The sequence below is a fragment of the Haemaphysalis longicornis genome, unplaced genomic scaffold (assembly GCF_048455015.1).
Source record: "Haemaphysalis longicornis isolate Haplotype H1 unplaced genomic scaffold, Haemaphysalis longicornis Haplotype H1 scaffold_1, whole genome shotgun sequence".
In the NCBI taxonomy this organism is placed as follows: Eukaryota; Metazoa; Arthropoda; class Arachnida; order Ixodida; family Ixodidae; genus Haemaphysalis; species Haemaphysalis longicornis.
Window position 1 is genome coordinate 206,373,212 of NW_027526203.1, and position 17,401 is coordinate 206,390,612.

Sequence of the window (17,401 nt, forward strand, 5' to 3'; positions counted from 1 at the left end):
TATGTCGCTCCAGTTGCAAGTGTGAATGGGCCTTGGCTGTTTCTTTCGTAATAGTTAAGTCTACTTTCGTACGTGAGTCCTGGTCATTTTTTTGTCATACATTCTTGTGCTGCCCAGCACTCTTCTGTTGTCACTTCTCCTGAGGAATAATAATTTGTCCTTGTTCCTGTAGTCACCTGTTGGATAGTTTTATAAAACACATGTCGGGAATATTGCACCTCTTACTTGAGGTCTACCCTGTAACTCCCAAATCGATGTTTATGTTTTTCAGCTCATTATTGAAGGTTCCTTCTTTTAAAAGGTGTTGCTGTGTCGTGGTGTTCGAACAAGCGCCAGTGCAGAATCTCGGTGTACCTCCTTCTGCCTTCCATAAGAATACAGGTATGTCATGGTTTTGTTTTGCGATAATTTTTAGCGCCCTTTTTATCACTCTTGGATATAGAAAAAACATTTGAAACATATTTGTTAAATAACTTTTATGTGGAGCAGTGACTGCTCGCAAAGAAAGTGATTGGCTGGAGTGCAGAGTTTCCCCAAAGTGATATCCAAATTCTGTGCTCTTTATTATTGGAAATAAACTAATGGAGAAAATCATAAGGGGAAAGCATTGGGCAGCCACGAATAAGGAGGAAACATTTGCTGCCGTGACAAAGATGTTGTATGGGCGGAGGAGGGTGGCAATGACTTCAATGCCAGTGTGGAATTCCAGCGCCTTTTAGAAATGGCAGCATTTGTCCGCCTGTAAACAAATATTATTAGAAGATGACTCAAGATGGGCAAATGCGATATTGTATTCCGCATGACAAACATTTTCTTTCATATGTCGCAAACGTGGCCTACCAAATACCTTTGTCATGTGGCACCTCGTACATCAATCAGAGAGGCTGGTGTGTTAACGTAAGGCTGAGAGAGCAATGAACCCCACTAAAGCAAAGTGTGAACACAATCCGCAACATTTCTAAAGCGTACCACATCAGCCAGAAGCGAAGTGGATGTATTAGACAGCTACTTTCAAACTATTTGGGTTAGGTTTTTTGGGGGGGGGGGGGGCATAGATTAGTTTTTCGGTGACAATACGTGTTTAATGCAATAAAAATAACAGCACTTGTGTGGGCTCAGCCTAGTGCCCTCCTCATACAATTCCTGATTGATGAGCTTACCCTGTGGTTTTACAATGTGGCGTATAGTCATTGTGCGACAGCTGTTCTCTCGGATACCCTGTCCGCAATTCGCTTATGCTAGTGCTTAAGACAGTGCAGCTTGTCAGTTATCGCTTATGCTAGTGCTCACGACAATACAGCTTTTCAGTTAGTGAGATTGAAGGAATCTAGAAAAGCACGGCAAATCCTACACTTTCAGCTATCATTTGGCTTTGTACAGGTTTTCAAGACAGCCCAAAATGAGTTCGTCATGAAGTTATGAGTCTGATGACAGAACCATGTTGAGACATAACACCACAACAGTACGGGATCCCCGATGTCTCGTAAAAATTGTTTTTGAAGAATGCAGCCACTATCACTTCAAACATTGGCATTTGTTCGCATGCCAGTACATTAGCTGTATATTCGAGCCGACCAAAATAGTTCAAAAGCAGGCTACAATTCTTCTTGTGTGTCTAATAGTGCAGCATATATAGGACAAAATAAACGGTGAAGTTTGAATGTATTTAACTTATTCTGTAGGGTGGCTCCAAAAAGAAACATGTAATTGTTGCTTTTGGTTTTGCAGGTGCTGGCCGACGAGTTGGGAGAAATTTTGAGCCAATATGTTAATGGCATGAAGCGGGATGGGCACATGAAAGGTTGTACTGACATTGGAGGTTATAAAGCGCTAAATAAAGAATTTTCAAACTTTCCGACTTCGTTTCATCTGTTTTTTGTGCCATACTTTGCAACATGCTATCTGCAATGTGCTAGATCTATTTCATTCACTGTATTTGTTTTCAGCAGCCTGCTTAACTGCTCATTACTTCACTTTTTCAAGCTAACTCTTTGTTCTTTAGCGTGCATTGCGTGAAGTTCTGTCTTTAGCAATTCAATGGAAATATCCCCAACATACTTAATCACAGCGCGAAGGACGGGACAGACAAAAAAATCAACCACTGGACAGGCACTGCCTCTCAGTTGAGAGGCAGCGCCTGTCCAGTGGTTGATCTTTCTGTCTGTCCCGTCCTTCGCGCTGTGATTAAGTATGAACACGTACCAACTCGCCCAACTTGCAACTATCCCCAACATACTCGGTAAAGATTCAACATACGAGTTCAGTTTTTTAGTAAACTTGAGAACCTGTACTTGCTGTAAACGTCAGTGCTTTATTGATAACATGCCTTGAAGCACTACTCCAACTTTAATAATACTCGATACAAAAGCCCCTTTTGTCGCTTGCTTTGGCACAACCCTAATTGTAAATGCTTGTGCCACGCACTATGTGGACCGACAACTTCACATCCTATTCATATTTTTCTTGGCAAGAGTGGGAGTAGTGATGATTGCGGTAGCATAATACAGTGGAACGTTAGGAGCTTATTATAGTAACTGCTTTTCAATACGGTACCATGTGTACACTACGGGCTGTTGTGTTGAAGTGTCCAGTTCACCAAGGTGATAATTGCCTATGCCTACTACAACTTATTCATATTTATGTTGACAGAACAGCGCACAGTGTATGCATGGTGCTTATTGAAAAGTGACGATAAGCTTGCAATGTTGCACTGTATTATGCTTCCGTAAAATCACTGTTCGCACTCTTGGCAAGACAAATATGAATAGGGTGGTGGGGAGTTGTCTGTCCACAGAGTGCACGGTGCAATCATTTATAATTAGGGTTGGGCCAAAACAAGCTACAGAAGGTGCTTTTGTGTCAGGTATACTTAAAGCTGGAGTAGTGCTTCAAGGCATGTTATCAATAAAGCACCAAGGTTTACAGCAAGTACAGGTTCTCCCTGATTCGAAAAATTCAGGACTAGAAACGGACGTCCGGCAGGCATCCACACTGTAAACGCAAACTAGCCGGAAATGGAGTTTTAATCAAGTAATGTGCCCTGAAAAGTACCTATAGCAAAAAATGTACTCCCTAGACATGATCTAAAGAAGTGGACGAACCTCCATGGTAGTACCGTTGCCCATCCGGGTAGCAAAAGGGAGGATTTAGAACGACTTAACACCATTTGTGAGATGGCGTTCGGTTCCTTGTATGCTACCACGTCCACAATAAACGCCCTATCTGAGGTAATCATCTCAAGCGGGCGGTCGCCATGTTAGTCTTCTGTTGTCTCCGTACACCAGCACTTCAACCGTGGCCTAATGCTTATTAGGACGAGTAAGCAGGACGCGACGGTTGCACGCAGCTACAAAACCAATACCGTACGTATGCCCGTATAGATGCTTCAACCAGCGCGATCACAGGCAGAGAGCGCGGCCGTGTTGTCTCAATCTGTTTATTTTGGCGATAGGTGTTGTCAAACTCTGCTGCTAACGAAGAGGCAGTTCTCGCCGTTGCAAACAATTGCAATGTTCATCTGCTTCGCTTGCTTGCGCATACATAGACGATTTAAATTCTCGTGCCAGCGCGCCAACGCACCCGACTGCAGCGACTCAACTTGCCCTGGCGGCACGACTGGCTGCCCGGATGTAAACAACCTCTGTGCTATCAACGCAGCGCGGCCGGTGACTCGGCGCGGCCGGAGCTTCAAGCCTCGCCTTGGGCCGTCGTTTTTTCTTATTTGTGAAGGACTAGTAGTGCCATTTGGTGGAAAGATTTCATGTGCCCCTGTCACACGAGGAACGGCCGCAAACAGCATTTGGATACGGCGACAGGTGTGGACAGCTCGCTGGTAAGTGGTCTTTCATCAGTCCATGCGTTTGTCAAACGTTTGGATAGGGTTAACAGCGAAGTACCCGGGTACCCGGCCGCTCACAGCTCGTACACGCACGGGCAAAGAAAAAAGCGCACACTCGTATTATTTTACTTGTTTGTGGGTTTTGGGGTATGCGTTCGCATTCTTTTGTAGGCCGGTTTGTAACAGGGCATTCGAGATAAAATCGTTTGTCGCGCGCGGCGTCGTTTCAAAGCAACGTGACGGTTACTTCGTGCTGGCGAAAATCAGCGCAGTCAGACGGAAGCGGGAAGGAAGGTAGAGAGATCGGGAAAGAGGGCGCTAATATATAAAAGAAAGCGTAATGCAAGACGAGAAATATAACACAACCCGCCTGCTTTTCTCCGAACTTCAGGACAGAGCCGCACACGGGTACGTTGTCACAAACTCGAGCGTACGACGTCGAAAAGTACCGTATATTTTTTTTTCATTTTTCAACGTGACCTGAGCCACTTATCCTCTCATTGCCGCGCATGCAGACCTGATTGTGTCCCTGTGTTTGAGCGCACAGCCATCCTTTTGCGACATAAGAACTAGCAAACGCGAGAAATTGTAGAAGCCAGCCACATCAGAAAAGCTGGTTCCGAATGTATCAGTCATCCCTCTATCGCCCTGCTTAATCGAGAAGTCGCATATTTAGACGCACATTGAGCGCTATTTCGGTGCTTCTTCTGGAAATGCGTGTTGGGGGTGGGAGGGGGGTGTTAATCCATGTATGATGCGGTTATCTTTGCTGATTTTTCGCCTTTCGTGCGCCTCAAAGTTCGTTTTGTGGTTTTGTTGTTACGGTTTTTTAGTATTTCCGGCTGAGTGCGCCGAGAACTGTGACGCATTGGGGGTGCGGCAATTGGACGCTTGGGCATATAAAGCTTTGAATTGTGCAATAATAAACTAGTTGCGAGTGTGCGCTTGTGCCGTCTTCATGTGTTCTTGTCCTCATTAATTTGCGCGCAGTTTATTTTTCGCAATGCATAATTACCAACTCGCCCAACTCGCAACCCTTTCACAGATCCTATACTTCGTAAAAATGAGTTGCCTGTCCTTTTAGGTACGGCAAAATCTCGCGCAGCGCATCATTCTGCCAGGGGGCCATATCCTAATGTCAATGCACACACTATGAAAGCAGCTTGCACTTAATGCGTCACATTGTCTGCTGATAGGCATTTTAGATTCGCCCCTCTCATAATCATTCACTTCGTGGAGATGGCGGGATTTTCTTTCATAGCTGGTTGTCACTGCAGTAATTAATAGCAGAATCAGTCCTACAAATCACAGAAACAGTTCGTTTCACGTTGAAAATACTCACAGTAACACACTTTGCACCACACGGAGGAACAATCGGTTGCAGTGATGAGGCATAAGGGTAACTTGTTGTTAAAGGGTCATTGAAGGCAACCAGCAAGTTTATTTCAAACGGAAGTCGGACCTCCGCATAGCCATTTCAGCATTGATTTAGTGTCACGATGCCTTAAGTGCTGATAAATCGCTGTTCAAGTGCTCATCAAACGTGACGCAAACACGACTGCAGTCGCTGTTTGCATCAGGATAAACCGGAAGCAAGTGAAGCAGCGGTAATTAATAGCAGTATACAAGCAACTGAATACAACATTACCACGTACCAAGCAGTTTGGTCAGTTCCGGTAAAATCGCTCATGCTGCCCCAAACTCCCCTGTCATTTGCCGTTCGAGACCACTAAGCAAAATGTTTCTCCAGTGGACCTGTGATCAGTGTTTACGCTTCACTGAAGAAAAACATTGGCCTTTTGAGGCCCCGCAAGTTTTGGCGTCGAACGATTTTCTCATGCGTAGCTCGCATGCTCCCTTGGAAAGCGGTACTGCCACCCCAAGTATGGACGAGTAGCACCATCCAGCGGCAGCCAAGAAAGAAGTTGTGCGCGTCAGGCCACTTAAGCCCTTCCGGTGAAAACGTGTTTTTGCTAGTTTCAATCTTAGTTAAAAAAAATGCCAGGTGTAAGAGGGGTATAATAGTGTTCTCCGTGAGCTAATCTATCAACCTAGAGAGACTTGCATTTTAACTTCACTGCCATTTAAAGTTGTGCTCGAGTATATTGTGCGGAAGTAATATCTTTTTTATTGCTGCAAAAGCCACGATGGTTATTGTACTGGCACTTGGTTTTATGAAGCCTTTGCATTCCTAATTTATGTACTGAAATTCGCAGGGAACCTGGCATAACAATTTTATTACTGTACCGAACTATTAAGTTCATTTAACCATAGTGTCTGTTTTGAATTTTACATGTGGGGCATTTTTTTGTTTTGCTTTTTAAGGTAGATGTTCCTTTGACTCCCTGCCTGCATTCCGCGAACGGGGAAATTAGCCTCCGCATCGATGGCCAGAGTGTCTTGACTGCATCATCTTTACTGGGAGGACTGTGTAGTCTGTTTGCATCGTTCTGGGTTTTCAACATTCAATATCCCAAGAAGGCACACAGAGCTCTAACGTTTGTGGAACATGCCTTTTTGGACCTTGCCAGCACCAAACCACGTGTGAAGGATTTAGAACTAATTAACTTTTATCGCATCAATATCCCTCACCAATGTTTTATTTGTTTTCAATCCTGTAATCATTGGATAGTAGTTTAAAGAATTTCGTATTATGTTTCTGGCGTTTTCTTTTTTTTACTGAACAGGGGATATTTGATGGGCCCTTCTGTATGCTGATAATACAGCTATCTTTTAGTGAAGCAATAATATTAACCAACTGATATAACTTGAAACAATTATCTAAATAATGTTGGCAACTGGTGCCAAATGAATCAACTCAAAATTATCGGAAAAACACGAATTACATGGCGTTTTCTTCTCACTCTGAAGAAGCTGTCGCGATACCATCCATTCTGTTCTATATCCTTGCAATTAACCCCTCAGACTGGGTCACTTTTCTTGGCGCATTTGTGTCTTTATCAAAACGCACTGGTATTTTCCGCAGCATATTTCTCGTTCTTTATATTACTCATTTATCCATCGCCATCTCATTGCTGTCTGTCTCCTACATCATTTATCTGTTGTGCCTTTACCATCTAGAAAATGCTCGTTATTTTTCAATATGAAAGCGTTACACAGCTCTCGCTCATTTCACCGCCAATTGAAAAAATTGTTTGTTTTTGTAAACCGCTGCAACCAGTTTTTTCACTTTGTGTACTGAGTACTGATGCGTACTGATAAGTACTCACGCGTTCTCAATCCTCTAGTATTATATGATTTCACTTACCATGCCGTTGTGTTTGTGCCTATATGTTTCTCGCGTATTTCCAGTTCTTGTAGTAGTATTGTTTCTACAGTCTGTTCAACTAGCACACAGATCGCTCATTTCACCACCAACTGAAATTTTTTTGTTGTTGTAGACCACTGCAACCATTTTTTTTCACTTTGTGTACTGAGTACTGATACGTTCTGATAAGTACTGACACGTTCTCAATCCGCTATTATTATATAATGATTTCACTTACCATGTGGTTGTGTTTGCGCCTATCTTTGTTTTTCGCGTATTTCCAGTTCTTGCAGTAATATTAATTCTACAGTTTGTTCAATTAGCATTCTATTGCTGTCTTCCATTCCTAACTGGCGTGTTTTTAGCAATTTGCCATTTTTGCTTTCTTATAGGAGGTCGCCCAAAGTTTTTATTTCGGAGCCTCCTTGTGTACACCATGTACCATGTAAACTTGTATGCGAAAGTTCGTTTGAAATAAACCTGAAATCGAGAAAAACCGTGTGAAATCAGTACTCCCGCAGGGAACTAGAAACTCTCCCTTGTGGCCTCGAAAAAACTCCTTTCGGAAGGCCTACAAAACCGCCCCAACTTTGCAAAACTCCATACAAAAGAAATATATGCTTCCCTTGAACCCCCTAAAAACTCCCCACCCGAGGCCTACAAAACGTAAAACTCCATGCAAAATAAGTAAATGCTTCCCTTGAACCTCCTCAAAACGCCCTTAAAATAACATAAGTACTTCCCAAGGGAGCCATAATAGGCTCCTATTTAACCGCCTAAAAAGTCCATAAACATCACTTAAAAACGCCTTGAGGAAGTAAAGAATACTCCATTTTGATCTCCTTAAATTCTCCCTAACATTTCTTAACACTCCCTAACTACCTCCTTGCTATCACCTAAAAACACCCTGTTTTGAGGAGGTAAACAAAACCTCCCTGTTCCATGTAGTAAAAAAACTCCAAGGAGGATCACTAGAGGACAGGCGAAAAAGAACCTCTAGGGAGTATATGGGTGGAAAAAAAAGTTTAGAGTGCAATATCCGAATTTATTTAATGCCTGGATGTACCTTGTACATTTCGGTCCGGAAATGTCTATTTTGAACATCCACTGGATGTTGGAAAACCCGGTTGGGACGTCTGTCGGACGTTCATAGGACGAGCAATTCCTTTGCATCAGACCATCCCACGGACATCCTTACTACGTCCGCCGGCTTTCTGTGGGTGTCTGACGGACTTACAAATGTCCGACACCGGATGTCAGACGGATGTTCGATGGACGTCTGTCGTCCAATGGGCAAGGTGTCCATGCAGCAATATTTATTCCCGGCTCCGAGCAGCTGAGGCCGTGCGACGGTGGACTTGGGCCACAGACGATCATCAATGACAAGCGGTCTTTGTAAAAGGGCCGTAGTTTGCAGGGTTCCGGCCGTAGCTTCTAATCTGAGCAAGTGGTAACCGGTCTGCCCGATCAGCAAGCATGCTGGAAAAGAGCCCCCGTTCCCAATAGCCCCCATGACTCGCCCCGTGCAACGGTAGGCTGGTGCTACAGACGGTGTTCTTGAAACCCGGAAAAAACAAAAAACAAATCCCTTGCAGAACGGACGAGTGTGACGGAGCCCCGTTTGCATACGGCCCGCTCGGATGCAAGTCTCTAAGAAACAATAGCCAGCATTTTCATTCTATTTGCCCAAAGTAGTGCGCGCAGCTCGGCGCATTACCGATAAGTGTCAGGGTAGTGGGTGAGAGTCAGACATACGCGGCGCAGTGAATGGTAGGGGCATGTACTACACAAACAAGCGCACGTGGTCATGTTCGGCGTGGACAATGAAATGCAGGGCCGCTTCCTTTATCAGCTCCAACTGAATTTCGCCATGTGTTTCTCTGTGCTTAGATTTGTAGCCCACCACTGTTGCTCTATTTGTCAGGCATAACGCAGTAGAGAAGTAGAGGCGCCCGTGCAAGTATTGTTCGCTGCGCATACAGCGAATTGAAGTTTAAGCAGTGTATTAATGTGCATGGAACGGCGAATCTCATACCTGGCTCACGTGTTACAACGGCGTTTCTAATCTTCCTTGCAGCGTCTCCGTGCCTTTCATGTGCGGTCAAGCAAGACCTACAGAGTGGATCAAGTGACTGCGTTTCCACGATACCACACGCCCACCATGGCCAGAAACCACGTGAGATCCGTTTCCGCAAACAGCACCCTCCGCTGTGGCCCAGTGGCCAAAGTTTTGTGCCGAACTCACGAAATCGTGGGTTCGATACCCGGCTGTGCGGATAGGTTTTCTGTTGTAGGTAAAGCACAAAATACGCATGTGGCTTAAGTGCTCGTTAAAGGTCCCGAGTAGGTTTAAGTTATTTCCCGCACCCCGCTACGGCCCGCCTCATAGCTAAGTACTTGCCCCTGCAGCGTGTATCCCCTATCAGAACACACTATCGTAAACACTCTTACACCTCGAACGACTGAAAACAGGGCCGCCGACCCATAAAAAAGCTTCCTCGGCCTGAAGACAATTTTTGAGGACCCCTAACCCATGATCCGGCCCAAAACAGGCTGATAGTCAGGTAGCACTCTTCGGCACGGTTTGGCCATACTTACTGTCTGATGTTTTCGCAATCAGCCAACATAAGCGGAGGCATTAAAAGTAACCCTCAGCGCTTCTGGCACATACTTACTGGTGTTCGCTAAATACCTTCATTGACATAGAGAAGTGAAGGGTAATGTAGTTTCAAAATCTCTCTTTCCTAACCTCTATGTTGTGTCATTATCTCTATTAGAGTAGCGCTTTTCTCGAACACCCTTCTCCGAAAACGTCTCGGACATCGTGAAGGGCGAGCAGCTTGGTGAAATATTTACTAAGAGAGAACCATTGGCTACCTTTTTGGCTACAATTGACCAATAAGAATGGCCGGGAAAAAAATCCCAAGCTCACGAAGACAATCTTGATGCCTGTTCTCTTACCCTCCAAGAGGTCAACACCTGACAAAAGGCCTCATTACATGTGCACATTTGCAGTTACTGATCAGTTATTGGGGTTGAGATTGAGCACTAATTTATCCGCCTGATTTTTGTTTGATTTTTGTTTTTCATGCGACAAGTAATTTATTGTATATGGTACAATTTACGATTGTTTCAGTCACTGTTATTATTTAACGTGTGACTCCTGCTTATATTTGCTTCGTTGCACAGGCGTAGCATAATTTGTGTACATTTTTTTCACGATACTGCTAAATGTTTGTGGAGTTCTTTGCCTGTGGCCAGTTTGACTTATATCGTATATTCTTGCTTATAACAAAAAGAAACATTGAATAAAAGTTTATTCAGGTACACCAGGCGGGCAGAGATTTGATCAGGAAGGGAAGCGCGCCAGATTCTGTAGACGAGTAAGTCCTGTTAACGTCATGGTATCTACGCACCGGAATGAGTGAAATTATTTTCCTAATGAAACGCTGTCGTTGTAAGCGCCGAGGAAACGCTGTCGTCTGTGCACTAATGAAACGCTGTCGTCTGTGCACCGAGGAGCAGTGCAGTCATCCTTATAAAAATTAACTTTGAGATTTAATAGACACCCTATTGTGTTTCTATAGAGTTAATAAAAAGTGAATTAAAACTCATTGCTTATAGACTATGCTCGTTAGAAAGTCCACATGCTTTTTATTGCCCAAACTCAACCAGCATTTTATTGTCTTCAAGACACTGTGTTTCAATACACTTCCTATTGCGTTTGTAAAGAGTGATCTGATTCTGATTGCGCGGTTTAACGCACCGACGCAGCGCAGGCGATGAGGCGCGCCGTAGTGGAGGGCTCCGGATTAATTTTGACCACCTGGGGATCTTTAACGTGTGCCGAAATCTCGTACACACGGGCGTTTTTGCTTCTCGGCTCCATCAGAAAAGCGGCCGCCGCGGCCGGGAATCGAACCCGCAACCTTGTGCTCAGCAGCGCAACGCCTTAGCCACTGAGCCACCGCGGCGGGTGTTTGTAATGAGTGAACCAAAACTCCCATCTTAAAAACTTCGGCCAGTATAAAATCAACAGACTTTTTATTGCGAGAATGCAACAAGCATTTTATTTCGTTCAATATATTGAGTTTTAACAAACTCTGTATTGCCTTTCTGTAGGGTCATTTGAACTCCGAATTTGTGAACTGTGGTTATTATACGGGCAATAAAATTTTCATTACGAATAAGCAGCATACATCTCATTGCCTTCATTATGCTGAGGTTTCAATATTCTGTATTACATTTCTATTTCCCACCCGCGGAGGTGTGGTAGTTTATCGGTACGTATATTTGATGGGCTATTGCGGTGCGTGCCCCTCCGCATGAACCCAGATTGCACGATGGACGGCCCGTCACTTCGTATTGGGAGAACTTGGGAGCCTTAACGCCCGGTGTGACGAACACCACCCCCGGACAGTCTGAGCGCCTAAAAAGAGCTCTGCTGTTAAAAGTTACCAGAAAACCTGACTCACAGGCAACAGAATATTACGACTACACTCAATAAGAATTTTAGAGAAAGCTAAAGCAGATAAATTTATTGAAAACTCATCAGAAGCTCTCATCAAACTTAGCTAATATTGCCGCAAACCGTGCAATGGGTTTGTTTATTTATGTTTTGCTTTTAGTGCATGGCTGCGCCGGCCTTTGTTATCTCCGTGCCAAGGGAAGCGCGTGTTCCATTCTTTCTTTCTGTGCCGCATGTGTTATCTCTTCTGATAGGGAGAGCGTTCCGAACTAACGTGAACAGCCTAGAATACTCTTCATGGATCAACAATGTTCTCGATGTGAATCGATGGTTCGAGAACCACGCGCGCCGAAAAAAGCCTGCAGAGCAGACGCCGGGGTATTTCGATTCTGCGACGCACGCCGACGCACGTCACTTTGTTGACTGCTGCTTCGCCGCCTGTGTACTTTTCAGTTGTTAGGGGAGCACAAGTTCGCTCCAATAAACGTGCTTTTCCTTCAAGACGACTGCCTCATCTTTGGCTCCGTGACAATATGCAACAGGATGTTACGGCTGGGCACAATAAGAATTTTATAGAAATATCATCAGTATAAGTTTAATAAAAGCACGTCAGAAAGTGTTTTCGAACACCCGCCGCGGTGGCTCAGTGGCTAAGGCGTTGCGCTGCTGAGCCCGAGGTCGCGGGTTCGATTCCCGGCCGCGGCGGCCGCTTTTCTGATGGAGGCGAAAAGCAAAAACGCCCGTGTGTACGAGATTTCGGCGCACGTTAAAGATCCCCAGGTGGTCAAAATTAATCCGGAGCCCTCCACTACGGCGCGCCTCATCGCCTGCGTTGCGTCGGCGCGTTAAACCCCACAATCAATCAAGTGTTTTCGAACCTGACTCACATCCACCAGGATGTTACAACCATACTCAATAATATTTTTACGAAAGCTAATTGAGTTAAATGTAATAAGAACTCATCAAAAGTCTATTAACACTTTATTCACACGCAACAACATGTTACAACTATACTCAATGGGAATTTTATGCAAAAGTAATTCTGATAAGTTTAATAAAATCCCACCAGAAATTCAATTCAAACCTGACTCACACGCTACAGGCTGCTACGACTATACTCAGTGAGAATTGTATAGAAACCTTATCGAAATTTCCTTATAAAAACCCCACAAGAAAACTCATAATAAACTACATTCAGAACAGGTAAGGTCTATTGACTAGGCTCTGTAGAGTTTTAATTAAATCGCGGTGGTCATTTTGTAATAGAAACTCAATGAAAATATTCCACAAAATGTTAACAAAATGTCTATAGGATTGTTTTGAGCAATCTCTACAACAACTTGGTAAGCATTTTGGTAAACATTTTTATGAGGGTCGAGGAGTGCACTGAGGAAAGTGCCTGAGGAGTATCTACAAGTGAAAAACAAACAACGGAGTTAGGTTGCTTGGGCAGTATGCTTCAGGTTTACCTCAAGTAGCAATTCAAAACGATATTGGTATTGTTCATTTTAACTAGTAGTCATATCACGTTTTAAAAGTATCTCATAAATAGCTGAGTAATACAATCTCGCAGCAATAACAACAAAAAGAGAAATTCAAATAGTTGGCGGGATATTTCAAACGTAATTCTCGCGTTTACACTCTAAGTGATCCCGTGGTTCAGTTTCAGCACGACGCACTCGACCAAACAGTTCATGCACCCAACAATAAAATTTCGGCGAATGACTATGCCAAGCATACGACTTGACTAAAATGTTCAGTCTTCGCGGTGACATCACGCAATGCAAGCATGACGTTGTGAATTCGACAGTGACACAGTGCAAATCGACATTTTGAGTCAAATGGTATGTACGCTGCTGTCATTCGCTGAAGTTGCTTTGTTCGCGGCTTGTCTTCGTCACTACAATTGATTGCGGTGAAGCTAAAACACAAGACTGCGTTAGAGTGTATGATTACCAGCGAGCAGTGATGCAGCTAATTAACCGCGACTCTTTGCACGCCGCCTACGGTTGCCGGGAAGGTGCGGCTGAGCAAGTTCGAGGCCAAGTTTGGCCTCACATCGCGCGAGATGCATGGTCTGCGACGAGTGTCCAAGTTCTTTCTGCGCCTGGTAAGCCGCGAGCGGCCGCCCAACTCCCTCGAGGAAAGCTTCAGAAACACGGCTCCCGGTGTGTTCACCTTCACGACCAAACTAAGCGTGCCCCTGACGGACGGCGGTCGCATCTCGTCCTACTACGTGGAGGGGGCCACCGGACACAAGCTGCAGGTATTCGGTCTGCCATATTGGATCTGTAGGAGAAAGAACAGTACCATACAACAACAGGGGCGAGACAATAAAAAGAACGGCAGCCGATTGTTTTATTTGATCATAAAAAAATCCACGCAACTGCACTATATCCGATGAAATTGCGGTGTCATGGATATCACATATTGGAGCTTGAACCGTATTAGCCGATACTGTAATATTGATTATATTTGGACGGCGTTTCGTTTTATTGCGATTATTATTACATCAATTTATTATGTGTTGTTACTGATACGATTAAACATATAGAGAAAACAATACACGATGATTATCAAAGAAATCATGCGAGAGCATTCTTTTATGGGGTACATCGTCCTTGCGTTCTCTGAAAACAAATTTTTTTTGCTCAATGAGTTACGTTTTGGGAGCGACTCCTTTACTATACTCGGTGACAACATTTAGTGGCAGTGCAGTCAAGGCTACGGAGCCGGACCAGGCCTTTTCACTGCGCACCTGGAAGTTGTTCAACAAAAATAATTGGCTGGCCGTAATCTCAACAATTGAAGAATATTTAGTTCTTATGTTTTAGACTTGCAGTGATAATGCTTCTAAATTGTTAGCCAGACTATATGAAACAGAGAGCAATCTTTTTACATTTTCGGATATTTTTGGTTGCGGTTGTCGCCGCTGGCGTCGCAATGCTTCCCTCCCGAAAAAAAAAAGATGGCGTTCTTGTCGACGGTTTTCGGCAGCTCGCCACTTCATTTTCCGCATAGGATTTGTAAAGCTTCGCTGTCACACAAACGAAGCGAGTGGTTTGCAAGGTGTGCGCCTAAGTGAGACTGATGCAACTGGGACTCTCCGCTGTTTTCGCAATCCGTTCTGTTAGCCAGTTTCCCGGCGTAAGCGAGCGTGTGCGTAAGCATGTGCGCATGCTGCTCTTTCGGTATACCGCGACCGCTTTTTTTTTTATTAAATGCCCGTTTAGACATAAACAAACAAAAGGCACATACACTGGTTAAAAGTCGCCAGCTGAAACCCGGCTGACGATTGTCACACTAAAATCTTTTCAAAGAAGCGAGGTAATTCAACAACGCCACCCAGTCAGGCGGATGGCTCTGTATACTATATAGCTCTCTCATTTGCACCATACTTTCAATGAAGTTCTCGCGTACCGGCCGGCATTTAGATCAGCATGGCGTACACTCATCCTAGTCTTCCATAGGCTGTGAAGGCCTAACAGCATGAACATACCATAAGGAATTCCTCCGTCGTTTACGACGGGCAAATACCTTATTCCGTGCGGCGCTAACGGTAGTTCTTTTTTTAGTGTTCTTTGCAGCACGTCCCAAAAGAATATTGGGTCCAAACAATCCAAAAAAGCGTGTTCAATGGTTTCTGGTTTTTTTACAAACACAACGGGTAATTGTCCAAGGAACGAAAAAGCCTTTTTCTTGCAACCATGCATTAACCGGTAATGTATTAGTGTGGAGTTTAAAGAAGATGGTCTTAACAGTGGATCTTACTGGCATTCTCTTAACCCGCTTAAGAACGTCCGGCCCTGTTGCTTGGGAATACACGGTTCTGTAAAGGGGTACCGGTAGCATTGTGTCGGCTAAGTCACTGTACAATTTTTTCTTTGTAATTGCGGATAAATATTCAAACGAAAATCGGCTTTGTAGCATTTGGAATGCCATTGTCACTTCCTTGAGGTATCCATTAAGCCCTTGTCGGGGGCCGCCAACCGAAGACACTATAAAATTCGGAAAGAAATTCTTTAATCTGACTTGTATAACTGTTTTCAGAAAGTCATTACTTTGGTCTTTGTCAAAACAAAAACGAAACACTAATTGCCGTAGAAACACATGGGAGAGACCGAGCACTCCGTCTTTCACACGGCGGAACAAGTTAGTACGGCTAACTCTCTCCTAACTCGAGTTACAAATAAATACGGCAAACACACGGTTCACTCTTTGTGGGCACATTCTGGGCATACATAAAAAAGTTAACACATACCAGACTTCGGCAATGAGAAACACATTACATACGGCGGCCCTTGCGAACATCGAAAGATCTTGCCCCTGCCAATCTGCGGCCTTTTAAGTGCGAATGCACTTTATAAGCGACCCCAAACCTTCCACCGCCGGCGGCGGCGGCGGAGTCCGCAGTCCTCCTCTCCCTAGCAACGGCGTGGAGCGGAGAGGAGCGTCGGTAGCAACGGCGCAGTGACGTCACTCACCACGTGACGACACGCCCCTCACCACTCCTCGCGGCGCGACGGCGTGCGCGCGCGCGTCCCTCTCCCTTCCCCGCGCCGTGACGTCACACACTCCACCCCTCTCCCCGGCAGCTGCCGTGCGCCGCTGCGTGTCACTTTCCCTCCCCGCGCCATGAGGTCACGCACCCGCACCTCCTCTCCCCTCGCTCGGCTGCAGCTGCCGTGCGCCGCTGCGCGCGTCCCTCTCCCCTTGCGCTCGCCTCCTCTCTCAGCCACCTGGCTCGGTGCGCTCGGCGCGGCGTGCCCCCCTATATATGCAGCGATAAACTGCCAGACCTCCGTGGGTCGGCTCGCGCGCGCTCTCTCGCTAGTCTCCTGGCTCGCTCTGCTCCAGTTTAGACCGTTCGCTGGCTGGGCGCCTCTCAAGGCGATGTCAGAATTACTACGCCGTGTACTCTCGGCGCAAGAAATGCATTCGCACTTCCTCACGATTCCCTTCGGGGAGGTGGGGGCAATTTTTTTCTTTTATCTTTTCTGTTTCATTGAGCCAGTATTTCTTGCTCTCACGATAATGGTTCAGCGGGACTCCCAGGTATTTCCCCGGCACCACAGACCACTCGATGTTAGCAAATCTTTCGGGCGTACAGTTCCGAGCGCCATGCCAGAAGCCCTGACATTTGCGCCAGTTGATTTCAGACCCTGTTTGGTCACAGTATGCGGTCGCTAGCTACCCTTACGACTTCCAACAGACATGCCCTGTCATCACAAAACACGGCCACGTCGTCCGCGTACGCAGGCAATTTCACTTCAGCCGCCAGTAGTTTAAAGCCGCGTACATTTTCGTTCGTGATTACTCGCACGCAAAACGGCTCCAGATATAAAGCGAAAAGCAGCGGGGCAAGGGGGCAACCTTGCTTCACAGACGATCTGGCTTGGGTGGGTTCTGTGAGGGACTTGTTAACAATGAGTCGTGTGCTGCAATTTGTGTACACCATTTTGACCCCTTCTAGGATCACGTCGCCAACGTTGACATACTCCAATTTACGCAACAATATGTCATGTGTCACTCAGTCGAACGCCTTCGCCAGGTCCAGCTGTAGCATCGCTACTCGACCCGCGAATGCATCAACACATTCCAAAACGCTTCGTGCGACATGAACGTTGGTGCTTATGGATCGATTTTGTATACCACAGGTTTGATGAGGCCCTACCAATTCCTTAATCACACTTTGCATCCGTTTGGCTCAAATCTCCATAAAAATTTTGTAGTCGACGTTGGTAAGGCTAATGGGTCGATATGCCTCAACGGACTGCAGCTTCTTCTGATCATCTGTCTTTGGGATTAGTACCATATGCGCAGCCCG